The following is a 24,095-nucleotide window of genomic DNA, read 5'->3' on the forward strand; positions in this document are numbered from 1 at the left end:
GTCACTGGCGCTCAAATACAGTTAACCTTCCATTTATTATCGTCGCCCTGATATGATGCAAAACGGCGACACATAGCGTTAAGGGGTTAAGTCGCTCTCTAGAGCAGTACTCATCGTCTCCCAAAAACTATTCGGAGACTTAGAACATTACTTCCGAACAGCAATCACTTTTTTTTTATGGCACAGCGCCCCTACAGCAACGTGTACATCTCAGTGATAGACAGATCTCGTCTGATCTGTTGATATCGCGTTTCACCCTACATTATTGCCTTTTTCTCACGCTTGGAAAAACATGGAACGTGCCGGAATGAGAATTTTAAGTCGAACGAGATAGCTGTTGTTTTCCCCCCGTACAAATTATACGAGTCCCATTAAAAATCTTATTGCTTAGTTGGATTATAAACAATTTTATTTGTCCAGCTAGATTTGTTCATAGATAAATAGCTATGTAAATACGTAGTCGTACATAACGGGAAACAGTAGCGTAGAAAAACCGTCGTAAAATGGTTGTATCTGTGAGCAAATCTTTTAATAGTAATCTCGTTTCGTCGATATAATTGTGGCTCCGAACTTCGTCTTCTCTTTGTCTAGGGAATGATGTAAAGATCCAGGTTTTTAGACGTAAGCGAAGATACTTTTTAATATTTTCATGATTCTATGGTTAATTTCCCATCCACACATGGTACGCAATCAACCTCTGCATTAACTTTCTGCACGTTGCTAAAGAGAGTCTTCGTGAAAGCTTACATACGTGTCATAATATTCGTTGTTCTCACATAACAATTTCATTAAACATTTGAAATGGATTTTCAGTTACAAATTACAGTTTCCAGTATAAGAGACGTATATGGCGCATACTCCCACCACCGTACAAAGACCAACATACTACGCAGCATCTAGACAAAAACTGTCCTACACGACGTCGAAACAAAGTTTAACTAACTTTCCGCGCGTACGACAAGTAATGTATTACAGCTTGAAGTTCTAGATTGTCCCAGAACCGGTAATTGATCAAATTAACTTTTTTACATATTTTTCTACATACATGAGTGAACGTTTACAAAGAAAACACGTTTCCTGAGGTTAGAAAAATTTAAAAACATAAAGTAATTATATATTGTTATACATTATTTTTAAATAGATTTTTTGTCAAATTTACGAAGTATTTCACATTGCCAGAATAATACACATTTCGTATTTTCTTTTATATGCCTGATGAAAAATTGAGATTGTTTTCAAAAAATTATAACTGTTCTTGGTTTAATAGAGAATAAAATGTTATGAGAAAATTTCGTAACAAGAATACTGTAATGTTGCGAAATATATGCTAATTATGTTCAAATGAATAAAATTGAATTCATGGGAGAATTAACTTCTTTAAAATCAAAGATAGAAATAGTGTTCCAAAGTAATACAGAAAAATTGGAAGAGAGAGAAATTTCAGTAAATATTTCCATACAATATATCGGTCTCATAGGCTGCCATAAAATATATAGGTCCCATAGGCTGCCCTTTAGTACCACAGACTTGCAACTGTAGGTCAAACATAGCCGAAAAAAGAATAGAATCGCAAATTTCGTCAGAAAGGTGATCAAAGGTGCCCGTAATTCTGGTTCGTTATACTAGGTACACTGCTCTTTTGAGATATTGTACCTTAACATGACAAACAGCAGAAAACTTGAGTATCCTTTACAGAATATAATAAACGTTGCGTAAAATTGGAAATATGGGGAGCGCGTGATGATATGCATCCCATTAAATGGTTCTGAGCACTATGGGACTCAACATCTTAGGTCATAAGTCCCCTAGAACTTAGAACTACTTAAACCTAACTAACCTAAGGACATCACACACACCCATGCCCGAGGCAGGATTCGAACCTGCGACCGTAGCAGTCCCGCGGTTCCGCATCCCATTACAGTAACTGATTCTAACATTACGATAAGAGAACCGGCAACCGATTTTTATAACAATACGGTATGCAATAGTACAGTGGTTGCCGCTGTCAACGCGGAGCTCGTGGTACATCGGTGAACGGGGCTACTAACGTACTAGTTGATCTTTGCCTCGGACATTCGTCGACTGTCTCTAGATGGATCATGTTGCACCCTTTTAATTATAGCGGCACGGCAAATCTCGTAAAGTGGCGACATATCTTGCTTGAAATCTGACTAAGACTCACAAGACCTACTAATTCGAAGAACTTAAAGGGTGTTTGAGGTATCTTCATTGTTTCAGTGTTCATAAAATACTGTTGATGATTACCTGTGAGATTCTGTAACAACAAAGGATATCATTCTTTAGGAGTCTGTTTAGATCATTATTAGAAACATATATTGTGAAGTGGAATGAATCATTGATCATTGTTACACTGCACATGCCATGATACGATGGATTTCGCGGTGTATGTGTTACCAGTTTTATTTGTAACTCTTCTTGTTTCGTTCATGGGTGCTATGCAGGCAAAACAAATGCCATAATTTCGGTACATTTAGCAGTGTCATCATTGTGCGGTATCTGTTTGTGATACTAACATATTCTTTCAGTCCATTTTGGAATTTCAGAAGTGTGCAAAACTTAAGCACGGAAGTCACTTTGGCACGATATGTCAGTGCAGTGTAACACATAAGACAACAGGAAGTAATACGCATGAGATGAACAGACTTTACACTTTTATTCAAAGACAGTATTGGCACTAAAGTCACCTCGATTTTTGTTGGTCCCCTGGGCATTACAAAAGGCGGAAAATGGTTCTTAACAGGGCGTATGTTCACAACGGACGGCAATGCATGCTCTACAACGTGCTCCCAAGTTTGCCATGATGTTGGTAAGGAATTATTGTGGTAGGATGTACCATTCCTACACCAACGCGATTGATAATTGCTATATGGTCGTTGGTGCATGTGGACGTGCTACTTTACGTATCCCCAACGTATCCCAAACGTGCTCGACGGGATTCAAATCGGGGGAACGAGCAGGCCATTCCATTCGCTAAATATCATCTCGTTTCAAGCGATGCTCCACTTACTGTGTTCGATGTGGTCGTGCACTGTCGTCAAAGACAATGCATCCCTGAAAAGACAGAGGGGGGAGTAGTACGGTGCCACAGTAACATTGAGCGTTGAGTATACCGTGTTCAAAGAGTTACAGGTCAGTACGCCCATGCAGCATTATGCCTCCCAAACCGTAACACCTGGACTACCAACACTCAATTCCTGGGTGCACCGCGCTTACCGCCTCTCGCCACATGAGATTACGTCCAGAATCACTACTGTTGCTCAATCTGCTCTCATTCGAGAAGAGCACGCGACCCCACTCCTCGACGGTCCAGTCTCTCTATTGTTGGCACCTTCGCAAACGGCGCCATCGATGTGCAGGTGGCAACAGAACTTCACGTACTGGTCGTCGGGCAAAGAGACCAGCACATGCAGTCACCGTGCCACTATGGAGTGTATGATCACATGCCTTGCTGTCGTCCTGTTAGATGTTGAAATTGCGCCCACTTTTTTACATGGAGTCCGCAGCTCGTGATCTTGCGGTAGCGTTCTTGCTTCCCGCACACGGAGTCCCGGGTTCGATTCCCAGCGGGGTCAGGGATTTTTCCTGCCTCGAGATGACTGGGTGGTGTTGTGTCATCTGCATCATCATCATTCATCCCCATTACGGTCGGAGGAAGGCAATGGCAAACCACCGTGCCCAGTACAGCGGTGCCGGTCTCCCGCATAGTCCCCTACGCTCCTCGGAGTATGGGACCTCATCATCATCATTAGACATGGAACCCTTCTTGCGTGTTGCTCAATGTAGCTGTGACCTGCTGCTGTATTTGACCGTGTTCGACCATCAGCGTCTCCTTTGGGCAGCAGTTCCCATGATTCGGAACGCTTCCCAAGGACGAGAAACTATGCTCCTGGGCTACACTCGTCACATTTCGTCCTCCTACGAGTTTCCCGATGATACTTCCCGTGTGAATTCACCCAAATGTTGTCTGCGGGCCATGTTGCAATGAAAAACATCACCACACTGCACCGTAACTTCTCGACCAAATTGGTATACAACGTGTGTTTAAAACTAACGGGAATTTTGTAGTTTCGCGTACTCTATTAGTCCGATCTGAGCAATTTTGTCTTTCTTGTTTTGGTAAACGTATCTGAAAAGTGTCTACATCTACATAGATACTCCGCAAGTCACCGTACGGTGCGTGTCAGAGGGCACCCTATACCACTACTAGTCATTGGCTTCGTATGATCCCTAATTTCTCGTATCTTATCTTCGTGGTCCTTACGCGCAGTATGTGTTGGCGGCCGTGGAATCGTTCGGCTTCAAACGCCGGTTCACTAAATTTTCTCAATAGTGTTTCTCGAAAAGAACGTCGCCTTCCCTCCACGGATTCCCATTTGAGTTCCTAAAGCGTATCCGTAACACTTGCGTGTTGTTCTAACCAACCAGTAACAAATCTAGCAGCCCGTCTCTGAATTGCTTCGATGTCTTCCATTAATCCGACCTGGTACGCATCCCAAGCACTCGAGCAGTACTCAAGAACAGGTCGCACTAGTATCCTATATGCGGTCTCCTTAACAGATGAACCACACTTTCCTAGAATTCTCCCAATAAACCGAAGTCGACCATTCGCCTTCCCTACCACTATCCTCAGATGACCGTTCCATTTCATATCGCATTGTAACGTTACACCCACATATTTAAATGACAAGACTGTGTCAGGCATGACACTAATAAGCCTGTATCCGAACATTATGGGTTTGTTCTTCCTACTCATCCACATTAACTTACATTTTTCCACATTTAAAGCTGCCATTCACCATACCAACTGTAAATTTTGTCTAAGTCTTCTTGTATCTTCCTACAATAACTCCACTGCGACAGCATACCATACACCACAGTATCATCTGCAAACAACCTCAAATTGCTGCCCACCCTCTCCGCCAAATCATTCATGAATATAGAAAATAATAGCGGTACTATGATACCTTCTTGGGGCACTCCTTGTTTCTGATGAACACGCGCCGTCGTGGACAACATACTGGGATCTGTTACTTAAGAAGCCTACGAGCCACTCACAAATCTGTGAACTTATTCCATATGCTCGTACCTTCGTTAACAGCCTGCAGTGGGGCACTGTGTCAAATGCTTTCCCGAAATCTAGTAATATAGACTCTGCCTGTTTCCTTCATCCATTGTTCGCAGTATATCATACGAGAAAAGGCAAAGCTGATTTTCGTACGAGCGATGGTATCTAAAACTATGCTGACTCGTTGACATACGCTTCTCAATCTCAGGAATAATATTCGACCTGAGAATATGTTCAAGGATTCTGTTCTGTGCCAGTCATATAATATGTTTAGTCTGTTGTCAGCTATTTTGTGTCAAAATGGATTGAAGAATGAGTATTACATTTTGCTATAAGAACTGAATAATACGAAGCAGCGTGTCAGAGATGTTAAAAATTGCTTTTAATGAGTCTGCTGTGAGTAAAACAAGGGTTTACGAGTAGTTTGCATTCTGAAGAAAGCTTTGAATATTTTTAAGATGACGAGAGCCTTGGATGCCTCAGCACATCATCAACCGATGAAATTGTGAAAAAAGTGGAAGAAACAATTACGAAAGATCGTCGAATAACAATCAGATCAAGTCGCTGATGATGTTGGCATTTTAATTCGTTCATCACATGACTTTTTCGGATGTTTTTGGTAGGAAAATGTGAGGTGTCCCTTGTTTTGAAGGCATTTACTTTCCTAATTTTACGTTTAGTGAAATTTGGCAGAGTTCATTTGCTACGTTAAGCAGCGCTAGAGAATAAGCCGGCAGTAAGCAGGAATCATGTTCACACGGAGGCAGAAGTACCAACCGGACCATATGGCGCGACGATGAATCACGGAGTGGAGAGGGGAACGCGAGCCTTGAGAACTGATCATGCCCTGCAGATGAGATGTAGGGTATCCACTTGTATTCTTGAGCAAAGTGCCCATTTTACTTTATTAAATATTAATGATTAAAGTCATGTTTTAGCATAATTGGTACAATGAGGAGCCTACGGGCCATCAGTGCTCAACTGCAACAATAACGCTATGCAGTAAACCTACAAATTTTCTAAACAAATGAATATTGTTAACTTACCGCAGATGTACGGAGGAATACGAAGTGCTACGATGTAGGCAAAAGATTTCGGCTGCACGCCAAGCTCGCCAGTCGGCGATAGGACGTATTTTGCGCCTGTTAATATGTAAGAGACAACGAGCGATAAAATGTACTCAGACACTGTTCGTACATAATATTCGGCTTTATCATGCTCTCCGAACTTATTAACTATGCGAAAGGAATCGTTTCATGATAGTAAACTGTTACACTGCTGGCCATTAAAATTGCTACACCACGAAGATGACGTGCTACAGACGCGAAATTTAACCGACAGGAAGAAGATGCTGTGATATGCAAATGGTTAGCTCTTCAGAGCATCCACACAAGGTCGGCCCCGGTGTCGACACCTACAAAGTGCTGACATGAGGAAAGTTTCCAACCGATTTCTCATACACAAACAGCAGTTGACCGGCGTTGCCTGGTGAAACGTTGTTGTGATGCCTCGTGTAAGGAGGAGAAATGCGTACCATCACGTTTCCGACTTTGATAAAGGTCGGATTGTAGCCTATCGCGATTGCGGTTTATCGTACCGCGATATTGCTGCTCGCGTTGGTAGAGATCCAATGACTGTTAGCAGAATATGGAATCGGTGGGTTCAGGAGGGTAATACGGATCGCCGTGCTGGATCCCCACAGCCTCGTATCACTAGCAGTCGAGATGACAGGCATCTTATCCGCATGGCTGTAACGGATCGTGCAGCCACGTCTCGATCCCTGAGTCAACAGATGGGGACGTTTGCAAGACAACTACCATCTGCACGAACATTTCGAAAACGTTTGCAGCAGCATGGACTATCAGCTCGGAGACCATGGCTGCGGTTACCCTTCACGCTGCATCACAGACAGGAGCGCCTGCGATGGTGTACTCAACGACGAACCTGGGTGCACGAATGGCAAAACGTCATTTTTTCTGATGAACCCAGGTTCTGTTTACAGCATCATGATGGTCGCATCCGCGTTTGGCGACATCACGGTGAACGCACATTGAAAGCGTGTATTCGTCATCGCCATACTGGCGTATCACCCGGCGTGATGCTATGGGGTACCATTGGTTACACGTCTTGTTCGCATTGACGGCACTTTGAACAGTGGACGTTACATTTCAGATGTGTTACGACCCGTGGCTCTACCCTCCATTTGATCCCTGCGAAACCTACATTTCTGCAGGATAATGCACGACCGCATGTTGCAGGTCCTGTACGGGCCTTTCTGGATACAGAAAATGTTCGACTACTGCCCTGGCCAGCACATTCTCCAGATCTCTCACCAATTGAAAACGTCTGGTCATTGGTGGCCGAGCAACTGGCTCGTCACAATACGCCAATCACTACTGTTGATGAACTGTGGTATCGTGTTGAAGCTGCATGGGCAGCTGTACCTGTACACGCCATCCAAGCTCTGTTTGACTCAATGCCCAGGCGTATCAAGGCCGTTATTACGGCGAGAGGTGGTTGTTCTGGGTACTGATTCCTCAGTATCTATGTACCCAAATTGCGTGAAAGCGTAATCGCATGTCAGTTGTAGTATAATATATTTGTCCAATGAATACCCGTTTATCATCTGCATTTCTTCTCGTTGTAGCAATTTAAAGGCCAGTAGTGTATTATTTCGTGGTACGCAAATAAACGCATCGTGTTGCCATCACGGAAATTATTTCGTAGAAACCAGCTACCTGCACCACAAATTAGAAATCACAGGTCACCTGCTTGCATGTTCTGAAGAATCCAGTGCACTGCCAGATCTGCTTTTGGGAACATCACTTACAAGAGCTTCAAAGAGTACAGGCAGGGGGAAACTCTGCCGCTGATTCACTAAGGTATTCCAACAATGGATCATCTTAACTTGCGTATTGTCCGGTGGGAAAGCTTGACCCGTACACTGTACATTACCTTACCACTTTCTGTAACACAATTGAGATGAGGAACTTGTATGGAGGTTCAAATACGCGAGAAGAGTTTGCAAAACGTGTTACAGAATAATTAGTCCCAAAATTGTTTTTCGAACAAAAATAGCGGTGAATGCAGGTTGCTTAGTAACTGCTGGACAAACTCAACGACGACACAGAACTATTGAAACGTATCAGAATAGGAGTTGAAATAAGGGTTTGCGGATATGACATCGAAACAGGCTGAATCGTCCCAGTCTAAGCATTAGGGATCGTCAAGGCCGAAAACCGCCATAGGATTGCGATCAGATGTAAAGATATGCTCACTGTGTCGTTTGATTTTAACGGCAGGGTGCATCGTAATTTCTTACAACAAGGTCGAACGATCTGTAAGGAGTACTACTTTCAAGTTCAACGCTGTTTGCCTGAAAAAATCAGGGGAAAAAGCCCAGAATCGTGGTGAAACAAGCCATTGTTTTAGTGTCACAATAATGCACCGGCTCACACATCGTTGCTTGTGCCGAATTTTTGGCCAAAAACAATATTGAAATGATGCTCCAGCCTCCATATTTGCCACACATGGCCCTATGTGACATTTTTATGATCCCAAAAATAAAGTAAACCTTAAAGAATTGTTTTATAAGCATACATGAGATAAAAAATATTGCGGAGTGATCGAAAAGCTGTCGCAAAGGTAGAGTCCCAGAATTTTTTGGGGGACTTAGAAAAGCGCTGGCATATGGGGAAAATATAAACGCTACTAAAGAAAATGAGCGGTCGTGAGACTCATTAGATTCCTCCCACCTTTGGATCTGCGCCAGTTGCGAATCGTTCTCCTTTGAACTTCAGTTTGTTCATTCATTCGATTTGCAGACTGATGACCAGTACTCTAAAATGTGCGAAAAGAACGCCTCAAAATCTACTTATGTCTTGAGTCTGCCATCCTCAGTATTACATTCACATGGATTAGCCATCGTACGTTTCTCGGTATGGTCACTCTGGGCTGCTTGAGTGGTATCAGCGACTCCTTACATCGACCTCTGGGACTATTTTCAAACGATACACCAGCTTTCCCTTGACTCGCTCACATTTCCGTGTATTTGCTTAAATTTAGCATCAGATGTCAGTTGCTGCATTAAGCATAGATTTTTGACAAATTTGCTTGAATTTAACAAGAATTCTCTTGGGAGACCAACACACTATCAGTAGTGGGTGTCTTCTCTGAATAATTTTGCTGACACTTTACTGATCCTAAAAGGTCATTGTGTCCCGAGCGCAGAAGTATTGTGTGTATGCAGTGAAACCCAATATACGGGATATGAAGTACGCAGTGAAAATGATTTTAGGGGACTAAAAAAAAGCGAAAAATGTGAAGATTAGAATTCAACGTCGTGGCGACATTGAGGTCATCAGATACGGAGAAAAGGCTCTATATGTTAAAAGATAGAGGAATCATGCCTTGCAAAGGAAACATCCCGGCATTTGCCTGGAGCAATTGAGGGAAGTCACGGAAAACCTCAATCTGGATGGCCAGGCAAGGACTTAAACCGTAGTCCTTCCGAATGCGGGTCACGTGTAGTCATTGTGCTATGGCGCTCGCTTAGAAAACGGCGGCGCTACCTCATTTGAGTGAAGAAATTGACAGTGTGATAATTACTTCATAAATGCTTACTGAAACTATTTTCTTGGAGGAGAACATCTGCAAAGCGACAAACCCGTCAAAAGTTTATACGCACTGTCCTTCACTGTGAAAAATACTTACGTCAGACAGAGGCATTCTTTTCCAGGAATCTGTATTTTTACCTTTGCACCCGAAAGCTGGCTGTCTACAAACTTCACGTCCCTCCTCTGTTCAATAAAGAGTCAAAGAAAGCTTCCACATTGTGTTTGCGACTGAACGGCTTCACAAGTAAATTGAATTATGCGCGCTGACTGCACTGCCATGAAATTCTGTAGAGAATTGCCGCGACCGCCTTTCAGTGCACTTGTAGGTCTTTATCGCGAGGCAGGTAAACATCGGGCTAAATAAAATCAACCGCACGACTGTGCGCGCCTGCTGTGAAGCCGTTTACTTTTGCTTGCGGAGCAAACACGACGGAGGACTGACATTTTGCCGGGTTCCTACAGGAAATGTTGCTGCTTTTGTAATTTCAAGTAAAGTGTTTTTATACGTGGGTTCTTGTTCTGACAAGGTTCCTTCAGATTTTGAATATTTGAATTCACGATCCAGAACGTTCTAATCAGACAGACTGCGGTGTAGTTGTCCATTGCAGTGGACGGCTGTTAACGTCGCCTCCTGTAATGTTCGAATATAATATTAATAGAAAGCTGTTTGGATAGGTCCCGTTGATGAAATATCTGGACGCACGGGTGGAAAACAACAAAATTTAATCGACCACATAAGTTGTCAGCGCGAATAGCCGTTTATTGGGAGAATTCTGGGAAACTGTAGTGCACCTATAAAGAAGGCTGCATACAAAGCTCTTGTGCAGAACGTTATTGAATACTGCACCATTTTTTGGGATCTCCTCCAGATCGGATTAAAGAGAGACGTCTAGCGAAATCAGAAGAGTGCCGATAGGTGTATTATTAGTCGGTTATATCAGCATAAGAGTGTTAAGGAGTGGTCTTTTATGTATATCTTACGAATGGCCGGTGAGAGAGATTACGACGCACTTGGAGACATATAGGCGATCGTATTTCCCTCGCTTCATTTGCGAGTGGAACAGGAAATTTTATAAATAGCAATGATACGAAATACCTTGGCCTGTACAGTTCCTTGCCGGCCGGTGTGGCCGAGCGGTTCTAGGCGCTTCAGTCTGGAACCGCGCGACCGCTACGGTCGCAGGTTCGAATCCTGCCTCGGGCATGGATGTGTGTGATGTCCTTAGGTTAGTTAGGTTTAAGTAGTTCTAAGTTCTAGGGTACTGATGACCTCAGATGTTAAGTCTCATAGTGCTCACAGCCATTTGAACCACTTGTACAGTTCCTTGTGGAAAATATATGAAACTCTATGTATCTGATCGTTGCGTTTACCAATAGGTATGAGAGCACTGCGAGGGAAAAAAGTGACCGTTGAGGTGAACGCGTTCATCCAGGCGGTGTTGCGAACAAGGGGGGTTCATCTTCGACATGGTAATGTCCTCGCTTACGCAGCTGTAAATGCCAAATATTTGGCTTGAAGAAAATACGACCCCCTTTCACGACAACATATTCATCAGGTTGGATAATATAGACACATTGTCGTATGCATTGGGGGAAAACATGGAACACTGCCGCGCTACTGCAATTTATAAAGATGTGGAACAGTCTCTTGAGGAAAAATGATATGAAGTGCCATTTAAAATCATTTAGAATTTACTAGGTTTAGTAAAGCATCCAGACACATATTCGGCTTGGAATCTCGTTGACTGGTGTACCATTGTATTCAGTGATACGTCCCGCTTCGAACTGAGCCCCGATGACCAGCAAAGACGTGTCTCGAGACGTCCCACACAGCGGTAGGATACCAATCTGACTGACGCCAGTCATACGGCCCGACAATTAGAAGTGATGATGTAGGGTGCTATTCCGTTCCAAAGCAAGACCCCTTTTGTTTACATCTGTGGCACCCTTACGCCACAGAGTAAATCAACAATATTCTACGCCCCGTTTTGTTTCCCTTCATAGCAAGCCGTCCTAGCCTTATATTTCAGCAAGATAATGCCCGCCCACACGCAGCGAGAGTTTCTACAGCTTCTCTTCATGATTGCCATCCCTCCCTTGGCCAACAAGGTCACCGGATCTCTCCTGGTTGGGCATTATGGGCACGACCCTCCAGCAAGATCGAAATTTTGACTAACTAATGTACCAAGTGGACAAAATTTGGCACTACATCCCTCAGGAGAGCAATCAGTCAGTAAAGCCGAATAACAGCTTGCATAAGGGCCAGAGATGTAACAACGCGTTGTTGACCTTGCTCAGTTTGTGAAGCTCTTTCCCTTGAATAAATCACCCAGTGTTTTTTATTTTTATTTTTTTAATTGTAACCATTTGTTTGTCTGTGCATGTACATCGCATCTACCTATTTCCGTCACATTCGGATATTTCCTTCATTTTTTTTTCTTTGAGTGTACGTAACTTGACTTTTACGAGGTGATAATTAAAATTTTATGCCTTATACTCACCGATGACCAGGCGTATTCACGCTGTGAAACCCGGACGCCAAAAGGTGCTCGCATTATTTTTCCCCAAAGCTCGTATAAGCCACGATGTGGATATGAGTGTACCTTACACTTTCGTATATTATTAGGCGACAGCGGGCGAAAACGGAGCTGTTCCGGTGATATAGGTTTGTCGCGCGAGACGCGGCTGGTAATCGCATGCAATTCCACGGCGGCACGTGTACTTAGCGCCGCGCAGACGCAGTAATGGTTATTGCCGCGGCCGCGGGCGCAGCCGCAGCCGGAGGCGCCGCTGTTTACCCAGTGATTACACTTAAAAGCGTCTCATTCTGCAGCCACCTCCTCCCTCACACTGAATGAGAAATTCTTTATACGGCGGTAATGGAAAACACATCGAGACTACCGAAAAAGTGAGAGATACCGGCTGGAGGAAAAAGGCGAACCCCGGTTGCGACTTCGCTTTAATGCTCGCTCTTTGCTGCAGCAAGACTGAACATTTTTCCAATATTGTGTTTCTACGCCGACTCCCGCTGACAAAGCGGGCCCCCTCCAGACACACTAAGTGCTTTGCGCAGGTTCTGGAAGAGATGCGAGCCGCGAGATGATTCTCGGTGCAGCCGTTTGCGCCTCAGTGTGGGAATTCTAATGTACATGCAGCCAGACCAAGAGCGTAGGCCGGCCGAAGTGGCCGTGCGGTTCTAGGCGCTGCAGTCTGGAACCGCGAGACCGCTACGGTCGCAGGTTCGAATCCTGCCTCGGGCATGGATGTGTGTGATGTCCTTAGGTTAGTTAGGTTTAACTAGTTCTAAGTTCTAGGGGACTAATGACCTCAGAAGTTGAGTCCCATAGTGCTCAGACCCAAGAGCGTAGTGTGTGTATTTATTTATTTATTTATGCATTTATTTTACCTGGCAAGATTAGGGCCTTTATGCCCTCTCTTACACCTAACCAGGCATACTCAGATTGAACGAATTTCAGTTTGTACATAACATTATGGACATACCACGTGTTATACAGTATTAATGTTAAAAAATAGAGATTATAACAGTAGTACAAGGATAACTATAACGATAAAAAAATAGTTATAACTATCAAGAATAATAATGGTAATGACTATGTATATGAAAATAAACATATTTTTCTTTTATGAATGTCAGTCCTATTGCTAGTTGGGAATTTTCTCGTTATGTTCTTGCAGCTTGTGAGTTATTCGCATCGAGCAGAGACATGAGACGATAGAATGGGGTGATAGAGATACAGCAGAAAAATTCAAATGTATGTGAAATCTTATGGGACTTAACTGCTAAGGTCATCAGTCCCTAAGCTTACACACTACTTAACCTAAATTATCCTAAGGACAAACACACACCCCCATGCCCGAAGGAGGACTCGAACCTCCGCCGGGACCAGCCGCACAGTCCACGACTGCAGCGCCCCGACCGCTCGGCTAATCCCGCGCGGCTGATAAGAAGAGGTAGCTAGGTTAGAGGAAGAGAAATAGAATTGTAAAATTCGAATCTATGATGGAGAGGAGAAAGAAAGAGATGAGAGGGGCACAACAATGCCGGCTATGCCGTCCATAGCCGGCCGAAGTGGCCGTGCGGTTAAAGGCGCTGCAGTCTGGAACCGCAAGACCGCTACGGTCGCAGGTTCGAATCCTGTCTCGGGCATGGATGTTTGTGATGTCCTTAGGTTAGTTAGGTTTAACTAGTTCTAAGTTCTAGGGGACTAATGACCTCAGAAGTTGAGTCCCATAGTGCTCAGAGCCATTTGAACCATTTATACCGTCCATAATATGTAAGTTTTGAGTTCCCTCTTGAATGTTCAGTGGTTCTGGATAAGACGCAGATCACAGAGGAGCGCGTTCCATAGTCCTATGGCTGAGATTGAGTATGACATGGAGAAAGGTTTTGTGTTATTTAAAGGTACAGCCAAGATGCTAGACGTTTCCGATCTGGTATTGCGGTTGTGGAATGATGATAGGTGTTTAATGTGAGAAGATAAGTATTGGGTGCCCCAGTGACTAAGAAATCAATTAAGTAAGCACATCGTGTGGAGATCGCGTACCTTATGTGGGCGTATCCAACCTAGCTGGGAGTATGAAGGACTGATATGATCCTACAACCGTATATTGCACACGTATCTAACGCAAGCATTCATCACTAGCTCGAGGCATCTCGAATTTGTACTATTTGTGTCGTGTTGAACTACATCACAGTAGTAAAGATTAGGCAAGACTAGTGTGTGGACTAATTTTTGTTTAACATGGGTTGGAAATATTTTTCTAAATTTTTGGATTGCATGTAGGAAGGAGAGCGATTTCCGGCAAGCTGTGACCGTTTGTTCGTCCCAGTTTAGGTGTTCATCCAAGATTATTCCAAGGTCTTTTACTGTTTTTTGATATAGTAGTTGGGTACCATTGAGGAGTATTTGTTAGTTTTATTTTCAAAAGTGTTCGATAAAGGATGATAAGACTGGGAAGTTTGTGCGGAAATTTAAATAGGCGTCTCAAAAAAAATTGTTTCTAATGGCTCTGAGCACTATGCGACTTAACTTCAGAGGTCATCAGTCGCCTAGAACTTAGAACTAATTAAACCTAACTAACCTAAGGACATCACACACATCCATGCCCGAGGCAGGATTCGAACTTGCGACCGTAGCGGTTGCTCGGCTCCAGACTGTAGCGCCTAGAACCGCACGGTCACTCCGGCCGGCTAGACGTCTCAGCAATGTCATCACTGGACTGATTGTTGTGACTGTTTCTGTAGATTTAGTGTGATCCAGCATCTTCCTCTCACCAGCAAGCTTATTAGCCAAGTAATTTATTTTCTACTGAGAATGGCTGCAACAATTTGAAGCATGAGGTTTTCTTGCGTTATCCGTCTTTCAACCGCACTTAAAAATAATACATAATATCTGATCAGAAGTATCCGGACACCTATTAAAGGATATTAATATGGGGTGTGTTCATCCTTCGCCTTTATGATGGCTTTGATTCTGCTGTGAAAACTTTCACTGAGGTGTCTGAGTGTTTGCGGAGGAATGGCAAACCATCTTTCGTCAAGAACCAAAACCAGAGGAAGTAGTGATGCCAGTCGCTGGGGTCCCGAGCGGCGTCGAGATTCTAACTCATCCAAAAGGAATACCATTGGGTTTCGTTGGGACTCGGGGTAGGTCATTCCATTTCAGGAACCTTATAGTCCACAAATCACAGATGCTGATTTACTGTTATGTTGATACAAATAATCATCCCTCTGAAGTGTTCATCTAATGTACGCAGTACGTATTGCGGTAAAATTTTTTCACATTCTTCCGCGTTGAACGTTTTCTTAAACGCAGTTGGAGGACCACAACGAAATCACGAAAAACATCACCATACCGTAACACCACCTCCTCCCTCCTGCGCTGCTGGCACTACACATGATGGTACAGGGTGTCCAGCAAACGAGTTTCTGGTTTCAAAATTAAATATTTCGAAAACTAAGATCTATATGACAAAAGGTATGTTTACTGTGAAAGCTGTAAGAATTCTATACGGAAGTTCCGAAATAGATCGAAAAGCTGCTCACCGATGGCGCTGTACGCTGTGCGGCTCGTACAGTGTATAATTAAACTCGTCCTCTGCAAGCGGTCTTTGCAGTCACATCACAATCTTTTTGTGAAGTGTTCAGTACTCAGGTGGAACAAGCGAACAATGAAATTTGCCATCACATCAAGTAGTGTCTCGACGGAAATCGATGCACATGCCACACAGATCTCCGATTCAAGCTCGTCCAGGTTGACTGGATGTTTCTAGTAGAAGCGCCTTTCAATGTTACCACAGAAGAGAGTCACAAGGAGTCAGATCGGGGGAACATGGTGGTCAATGCATCACTGCGCCAGTAAATTAGCAACAGTCCAACTCAATGACTCTATTCTCGAAGTATTCATCAATACAGCGAAACAGTTACTCGATGCGTTGTAGTCTGAGCCCATCTTACATAAACCCTGTGTGTGTGGTCAATCCTCCAACGCTAGCTGTGTGGCCGCAAACTCATTCAAAATTGCAACGTAACGATCATTAAAGGTCGTTTCTAGCATGAAAAAAAAAGGCCAGTAACGCATCTTCTGCATACCACAGCCCAAACAGTAACTTAGGGAGGATACAGTAGTCTCGCTTCACACAAATCGAGATTTTTCGGAAACCCTAAATCACCAGTTCTGTTTATTCATTACCCCATTCAGGTAGAAGTGTGCTTCATCTGTGAAACAGATGCAGCCAACATCAAATCCTTCATTATCACTCATTGTGAGAACGTGGTTCGCAAAGTAAGCCCTCTGTCTCACGGCTCGTACAGGTTTGGCCTGGTGGCTTTCGGTTTTGAATGGAAACATGTGTACGCTCTAAGTATTTTCTTCGTACTGGACCTCTTCAAACAAGTCTCTGCTGCAGTTCTTCGGACGGATCTCCTTGGAGTTTGCTGAATAATCCAGAAACCCTTGGTGACGATTTCAGGAGTAACTACAGCTTGCCTGGTGCCCACGTTCTCCGCTAGATCATCAGCCACGCTGCTTGTTCTTTGGAATTTGGCGAAGAGCTTGCGAATGGTTTTCGCATCGGGCCCTCATGGATCATTAAACCGTGTTTGAGAACTGCACCTTGTTGCCGTAGGCCTGTGTTCAAAACTGTGGTATTCCAGTACCAGAAGAACACGTTGTTCCATCGGATACATTCCTTCGGTACGCTAACCTCCTCTCACTTTTCACCGGCGGGACTGATCGCTTTGAACTGCGGCGCGCTATTTGTAGGCGCTATATACCGCGATTACAGCGCTATCTGTTAACAGCTTTATGGGTGATTTCGCAAGTTCTATATAAAGTTCTTACAGCTTTCAAAATGAGCACACCGTTTATTGCACTCGTTTATCGATCTAAGTTTTCGAAATATTTAATTTTGAAATTAGCGACCCCTTCGCTGGACACTCAGCAGGTAACTTTCTCCTGGCCTTCACCAAACCAAAATCCTTCCACCGGACTGCCAGAGGGTAAAGTGTGATTCATCACTCCAAATTACCCCTCTCCCCTCTTCTCTATCTTCTTTACATGGCAGACATGCCACCGTCTTCACCCCCCTTACACCTTCTCCAATACGCCGATGACACCGCCTCCCTTGCCCTCGCCCCCACCCTGCAACGCTCCCAGCACATTCTCCAGCCCCATCTTGACCAGTTCACCACTTGGTGTAAGCAGTTGCTGCTCAAGGTCAATCCTTCATAAACCCAGGCCATCATTGTAGGCAAAACCACACCTTCCTTCCGCCTACTTGATTTTTATCTCACCATCTATGGCCGTCCTATTAACCCCACCCCCACCCTCAAGTACCTTGGCATCACTCTTTACCGTCGACTCTCCTGGACCCCCCATCTCCTGACGATCCAAGCCAAGGCACACTCCCGACTCCACCTCCTCAAGGTCCTTTCTGGCCGCACATGGGGTCTGGACCCTTCCACAATCCTCCACACCTACAAATCCCTCATTTGCCCCATCCTCTGTTATGCCCATCCCCCCTGGATCTCCACCCCTCCTACCTTCTACAAGTCCCTTCAAATCCTGGAACGCCATGTGCTCCGCCTCGTCTATCGCATCCGCCTCCCTTCCCCCATGCAGATCTACTATGACTTAATTCCTTTCCCACACCTCTTCCACTTCCTTGAACGGATTTGGATCCTTTAAACCTCTCATAAACTTGATCCCCCTCACCCGCTTGTCTCTCCCATCCTTTCCCACCCCCGTCCACTGTACACCCGCATCCAACCTGCTCTCCATCTTACCACACTCCATACCCTTGCCCAAGGTGGCTTCTACCAACTCCCCCTCCCTGGTGATGCCCTCGTCCCCTCCATCTACCCCTCCTACCAGCTTTGATCCTACCCTTCCTCCTCCTGTGTTTTTCCTACGGGGCACCCTCTTTCCTTTCTCTCCCTCCTCCCCTCCTCCCTCCTCCTCCCTCCCTCTCTCCCCTCCCCCACTCCCTGGGCTTCCACACACACCCCTCTCCCCTCCCCTCCCCCTCCCTTCTTCTCTCCCACTGGCTCCACCCCCCTCTTTCCCGCCCTCCTACCCCTCCCTTCCACCTGGAGGCAGCCCCCCCCTTTCATCAGTGTGTTTGTGAATGCTTCGCTGATGATCGTCACCAGCGTTTCTGTGCGTCAGTGTTTCTCCGTTGTGTGCTACAGTGTTTGCATCAGTGTTCTCCTACGTTCGCGTCTCCAACTGGATGTCTTCATCTGTTCACATGGCGACGCCCTCTATGTACTGTGCCTTCCGTCGAACGACTTCTGATATATTGTGAATATGTTCATCATGTATTACCATGCTTTTATAAGTTTCTCTGTCCTCTGTGTCTATCTGTTGTGTCTCTTGGCTGAAGAGTGGCGTATGTAGACCACTGCTGGCCCGCCTCATTGAGGAATGAAATAACAATAAAGAAAAAAAAATCCAAATCACTCGTTTCCAGCCTTCCACTGTCAAGTGGCGTGGGTCTTTACAACACCTTAAACGTCGCGTAGCATTGACTGCAAAAATCTGTGGCTATGTACCTATCCCATTCTGAGACGTCTATGTGGTTGTGTAAATCAATCGACCATTCAGTACATCCATCAAATCAAACAGCTTACACATAGAAGATCCACTGTACAAGGCAATTACAGAGCAAAAGCACTGAACTAACCTGTGATGTAAACAAATTATTATGGTTGTGTTATTTTACGTGCACTGCCTGGATCTGTGATCTTGCTGACCATGGGAACACCTCAAAATGACGCAGACAGTTAACAGAGACACGTGCCATTATTGGACGAGTATTGTCCTATTCAGAAACAGCACGACGATACTGTCGCATGAGAGGTAACACACTATATGGCCGTCACGCACCTTCGTGCCGTCAAAGTTCCATCAGTCACTATCAGTTGTAACCTGAATTCGTACCCTATAGCTTCCCATGCCATAACGCCAGTTGTAGAATCCGAGAACATATTCTGAGCTCAAACGTAATGAGGTATCTTGAACAGATTGGCCACTCGCATGCCAACCAGCAAGGATTCCGAAAACATCGATCACGTGGAAGCCAACTCGCACTTTTCTCACACGAGGAACAAGGCAATCGAGTAGATGCAGTATTTTTCGATTTCCGAAAAGCATTTGACTGAGTACCACATCTACACTTATTATCAGAAGTGCGATTGTACGGGATATCAAGCGAAATTTGTGACTGGATTGACGATTTATTAATAGACTGGTCTTAGCAAGTTGTCTTGGGTGGATAATCATCAACAAATTTCAGAAGTAACTCTGGGTGTGCCCCAAGCTTATATTAATGACCTTACGCACAATATAGATAGTAACCTAAGGCTTTTCGTTGATGATGCAGTAATCTTTAATTAAGTACTGTCTGAAACAAACTGCACAAATATCGATAAGGTTTCAAATTGGCGCAAAAAACGTATTTACAATGTTCAGAAATGTAATATTGTGCACTTTACAACTCGAGAAAACGTAGTACCTTACGGCTACATTGTGAAAGAGTCAAATCTGTAGTCGGACAATACATACAAGTAACACGGTGTAACACTTTGTAGGGATATGAAGTGGAACAATCACATAGATCCAGTCGAAGATAAAGCAGGTGGCAGACGTAGGTTCTTTGGGAGAATACTAGGGATATGAAATCAATCTACAGAGGATCACTCGTGCGATACATTGTGGAATATTGCTCAAGTGTGTAGGACCCGTACCAAATAGGACTAACAGGGGATATTGAACGCATATAGAGAACGGCAGTAAGATAGGTCACAGGATTGTTTGACACGTGGGAGAGTGTCACAGAGATGCTGAAGAAACTGAGCAGGCAGATTCTTGAAGATAGACGCAGTCTGTTCTGAGAAAGCTTCCTTACAAAGCTTCAAGAACCAGCTTTAAATGATGACTATAAGAACATGCTGTAATTCCCTACGTATCGCTCCCGTACGGACCGGGAGGACAAGATTAGATTAATTACAGCGTGGGCGGAAGCATTTAATCAGTCATTCTTCTCGACCCCCATGCACGAATGGTATGGAAAAGTGCCCTAATAACCGATGCAGTGGGATTTATCCACTGCGAAGCCCTTCACAGTGGTTTGCAGAGTACAGATGCATACTACCTGTCCCATTCTTGTCATATGGGACATGTAAGTATGTAAATGTCTGCGTATGCGAATCGCTTTATATTTGTTGCTATAAATCGTAATTCAGAAAATATTTTTGAACGACCTCCGAAATTTTGTCGCTGGAGTTGGGGGTTCAACCTGTAGTATAAGTAAACATTTGTTCCATTGATTCGTTGATGCTAACAATCTATTTATAAATTCAAAATTTCCGGGTTGTAGTCAACATGTAGGCAACGGCCTTGCCGCAGTGGATACACCGGTTCCCGTCAGTTCACCGAAGTTAAGCGCTGTCGGGCGTGGCCGGCACTTGGATGGGTGGCCATCCGGGCTGCCATGTGCTGTTGCCATTTTTCTGGGTGCCCTCAGCCTCGTGATGCCAATTGAGGAGCTACTCGACCGAATAGCAGCGGCTCCGGTCAAAGAAAACCATCATACCGACCGGGAGAGCGGTGTGCTGACCACACGCCCCTCCTATCCTCATTCTCAGCTGAGGGTGACACGGCGGTCGGATGGTCCCGGTGGGCCACATGTGGCCTGATGACGGAGTGCCTTGCTTAGTCAACATGTTGTTTCAGGAGAATTAATGATAAAGACTGAGACGGGATAGGGGTGGAGTTTGCAGTTCCCAACTTTCTGATTTGTTGTTCATTCTTTCAACGGGAACTACACATCGTCAAGAAATATCTCAAGCTCGATGTTACATATATCAGTGCTGGTTGCCAAACCAGTACTTTACCCGTAGATACTCTACCGATGCACCCACCCATTATTAAAGGTTCAGTGTTGTTGTTGTTGTGGTCTTCAGTCCTGAGACTGGTTTGATGCAGCTCTCCATGCTACTCTATCCTGTGCAAGCTTCTTCATCTCCCAGTACCTACTGCAACCTACATCCTTCTGAATCTGCTTAGTGTATTGATCTCTTGGTCTCCCTCTACGATTTTTACCCTCCACGCTGCCCTCCAATGCTAAATTTGTGATCCCTTGATGCCTCAAAACATGTCCTACCAACCGATCCCTTCTTCTAGTCAAGTTGTGCCACAAACTTCTCTTCTCCCCAATCCTATTCAATACCTCCTCATTAGTTACGTGATCTACCCACCTTATCTTCAGCATTCTTCTGTAGCACCACATTTCGAAAGCTTCTATTCTCTTCTTGTCCAAACTGGTTATCGTCCATGTTTCACTTCCATACATGGCTACACTCCATACAAATACTTTCAGAAACGACTTCCTGACACTTAAATCTATACTCGATGTTAACAAATTTCTCTTCTTCAGAAACGATTTCCTTGCCATTGCCAGTCTACATTTTATATCCTCTCTACTTCGACCATCATCAGTTATTTTACTCCCTAAATAGCAAAACTCCTTTACTACTTTAAGTGTCTCATTTCCTAATCTAATCCCCTCAGCATCACCCGATTTAATTTGACTACATTCCATTATCCTCGTTTTGCTTTTGTTGATGTTCATCTTATATCCTCCTTTCAAGACACTGTCCATTCCGTTCAACTGCTCTTCCAAGTCCTTTGCTGTCTCTGACAGAATTACAATGTCATCGGCGAACCTCAAAGTTTTTACTTCTTCTCCATGAATTTTAATACCTACTCCGAATTTTTCTTTTGTTTCCTTTACTGCTTGCTCAATATACAGATTGAATAACATCGGGGAGAGGCTACAACCCTGTCTCACTCCTTTCCCAACCACTGCTTCCCTTTCATGCCCCTCGACTCTTATAACTGCCATCTGGTTTCTGTACAAATTGTAAATCGCCTTTCGCTCCCTGTATTTTACCCCTGCCACCTTCAGAATTTGAAAGAGAGTATTCCAGTTAACGTTGTCAAAAGCTTTCTCTAAGTCTACAAATGCTAGAAACGTAGGTTTGCCTTTTCTTAATCTTTCTTCTAAGATAAGTCGTAAGGTTAGTATTGCCTCACGTGTTCCAACATTTCTACGGAATCCAAACTGATCTTCCCCGAGGTCCGCTTCTACCAGTTTTTCCATTCGTCTGTAAAGAATTCGCGTTAGTATTTTGCAGCTGTGACTTATTAAACTGATAGTTCGATAATTTTCACATCTGTCAACACCTGCTTTCTTTGGGATTGGAATTATTATATTCTTCTTGAAGTCTGTGGGTATTTCGCCTGTCTCATACATCTTGCTCACCAGATGGTAGAGTTTTGTCATGACTGGCTCTCCCAAGGCCATCAGTAGTTCTAATGGAATGTTGTCTACTCCCGGGGCCTTGTTTCGACTCAGGTGTTTCAGTGCTCTGTCAAACTCTTCACGCAGTATCTTATCTCCCATTTCATCTTCATCTACATCCTCTTCCATTTCCATAATATTGTCCTCAAGTACATCGCCCTTGTATAAACCCTCTATATACTCCTTCCACCCTTCTGCCTTCCCTTCTTTGCTTAGAACTGGGTTGCCATCTGAGCTCTTGATATTCATACAAGTGGTTCTCTTCTCTCCAAAGGTCTCTTTAATTTTCCTGTAGGCAGTATCTATCTTACCCCTAGTGAGACAAGCCTCTACATCCTTACATTTGTCCTCTAGCCATCCCTGCTTAGCCATTTTGCACTTCCTGTTGATCTCATTTTTGAGACGTTTGTATTCCTTTTTGCCTGCTTCATTTACTGCATTTTTATATTTTCTCCTTTCATCAATTAAATTCAATATTTCTTCTGTTACCCAAGGATTTCTATTAGCCCTCGTCTTTTTACCTACTTGATCCTCTGCTGCCTTCACTACTTCATCCCTCAGAGCTACCCATTCTTCTTCTACTGTATTTCTTTCCCCCATTCCTGTCAATTGTTCCCTTATGCTCTCCCTGAAACTCTCTACAACCTCTGGTTCTTTCAGTTTATCCAGGTCCCATCTCCTTAAATTCCCACCTTTTTGCAGTTTCTTCAGTTTCAATCTGCAGTTCATAACCAATAGATTGTGGTCAGAATCCACATCTGCCCCTGGAAATGTCTTACAATTTAAAACCTGGTTCCTAAATCTCTGTCTTACCATTATATAATCTATCTGATACCTATTAGTATCTCCAGGATTCTTCCAGGTATACAACCTTCTTTTATGATTCTTGAACCAAGTGTTAGCTATGATTAAGTTATGCTCTGTGCAAAATTCTACAAGGCGGCTTCCTCTTTCATTTCTTCCCCCCAATCCATATTCACCTACTATGTTTCCTTCTCTCCCTTTTCCTACTGACGAATTCCAGTCACCCATGACTATTAAATTTTCGTCTCCCTTCACTACCTGAATAATTTCTTTTATCTCGTCATACATTTCATCAATTTCTTCATCATCTGCAGAGCTAGTTGGCATATAAACTTGTACTACTGTAGTATGGGGGTTCAGTATATGTCGTAAAACTGATAATACGAGAAATATCACAATTCTGTCTGTCATTTTATGCATGTTTTACTTTCCTCCCAAAAACAAACTTGTACAACCCTCTCAAACAAACAAGGAAACTGAATTAACATAAATACGTAATGCTGAGTTGCGTTCATAATAACGGATTTCGTATTGCTTGATTATTTTTTTAAACTTTTTTCAACAGAACATAATTTCACTTTTCAATTCAATAAACTTTACCAACAGCAATATACTTTAGGTTATTTTATTTTATTTCGAACGCAACCAGTTTCGGCAATTCATTTTGCCATCTTCAGGCCCCATACGCTTTTATCGAATCA

General features: G+C 43.8%; 1 protein-coding gene and 1 pseudogene across 5 annotated transcripts in view; both read left to right on the plus strand.

Moving 5' to 3' along the window:
- LOC126248622 (protein O-linked-mannose beta-1,2-N-acetylglucosaminyltransferase 1-like) overlaps positions 1 to 24,095 on the plus strand; it is a 2,277,756-nt gene that overhangs the window by 1,762,936 nt on the left and 490,725 nt on the right. The window lies entirely within an intron of this gene.
- LOC126250025 (5S ribosomal RNA) lies at positions 20,615 to 20,732 on the plus strand (annotated as a pseudogene).

Source organism: Schistocerca nitens, chromosome 3, assembly GCF_023898315.1.
Source record: "Schistocerca nitens isolate TAMUIC-IGC-003100 chromosome 3, iqSchNite1.1, whole genome shotgun sequence".
Classification (NCBI taxonomy): domain Eukaryota; kingdom Metazoa; phylum Arthropoda; class Insecta; order Orthoptera; family Acrididae; genus Schistocerca; species Schistocerca nitens.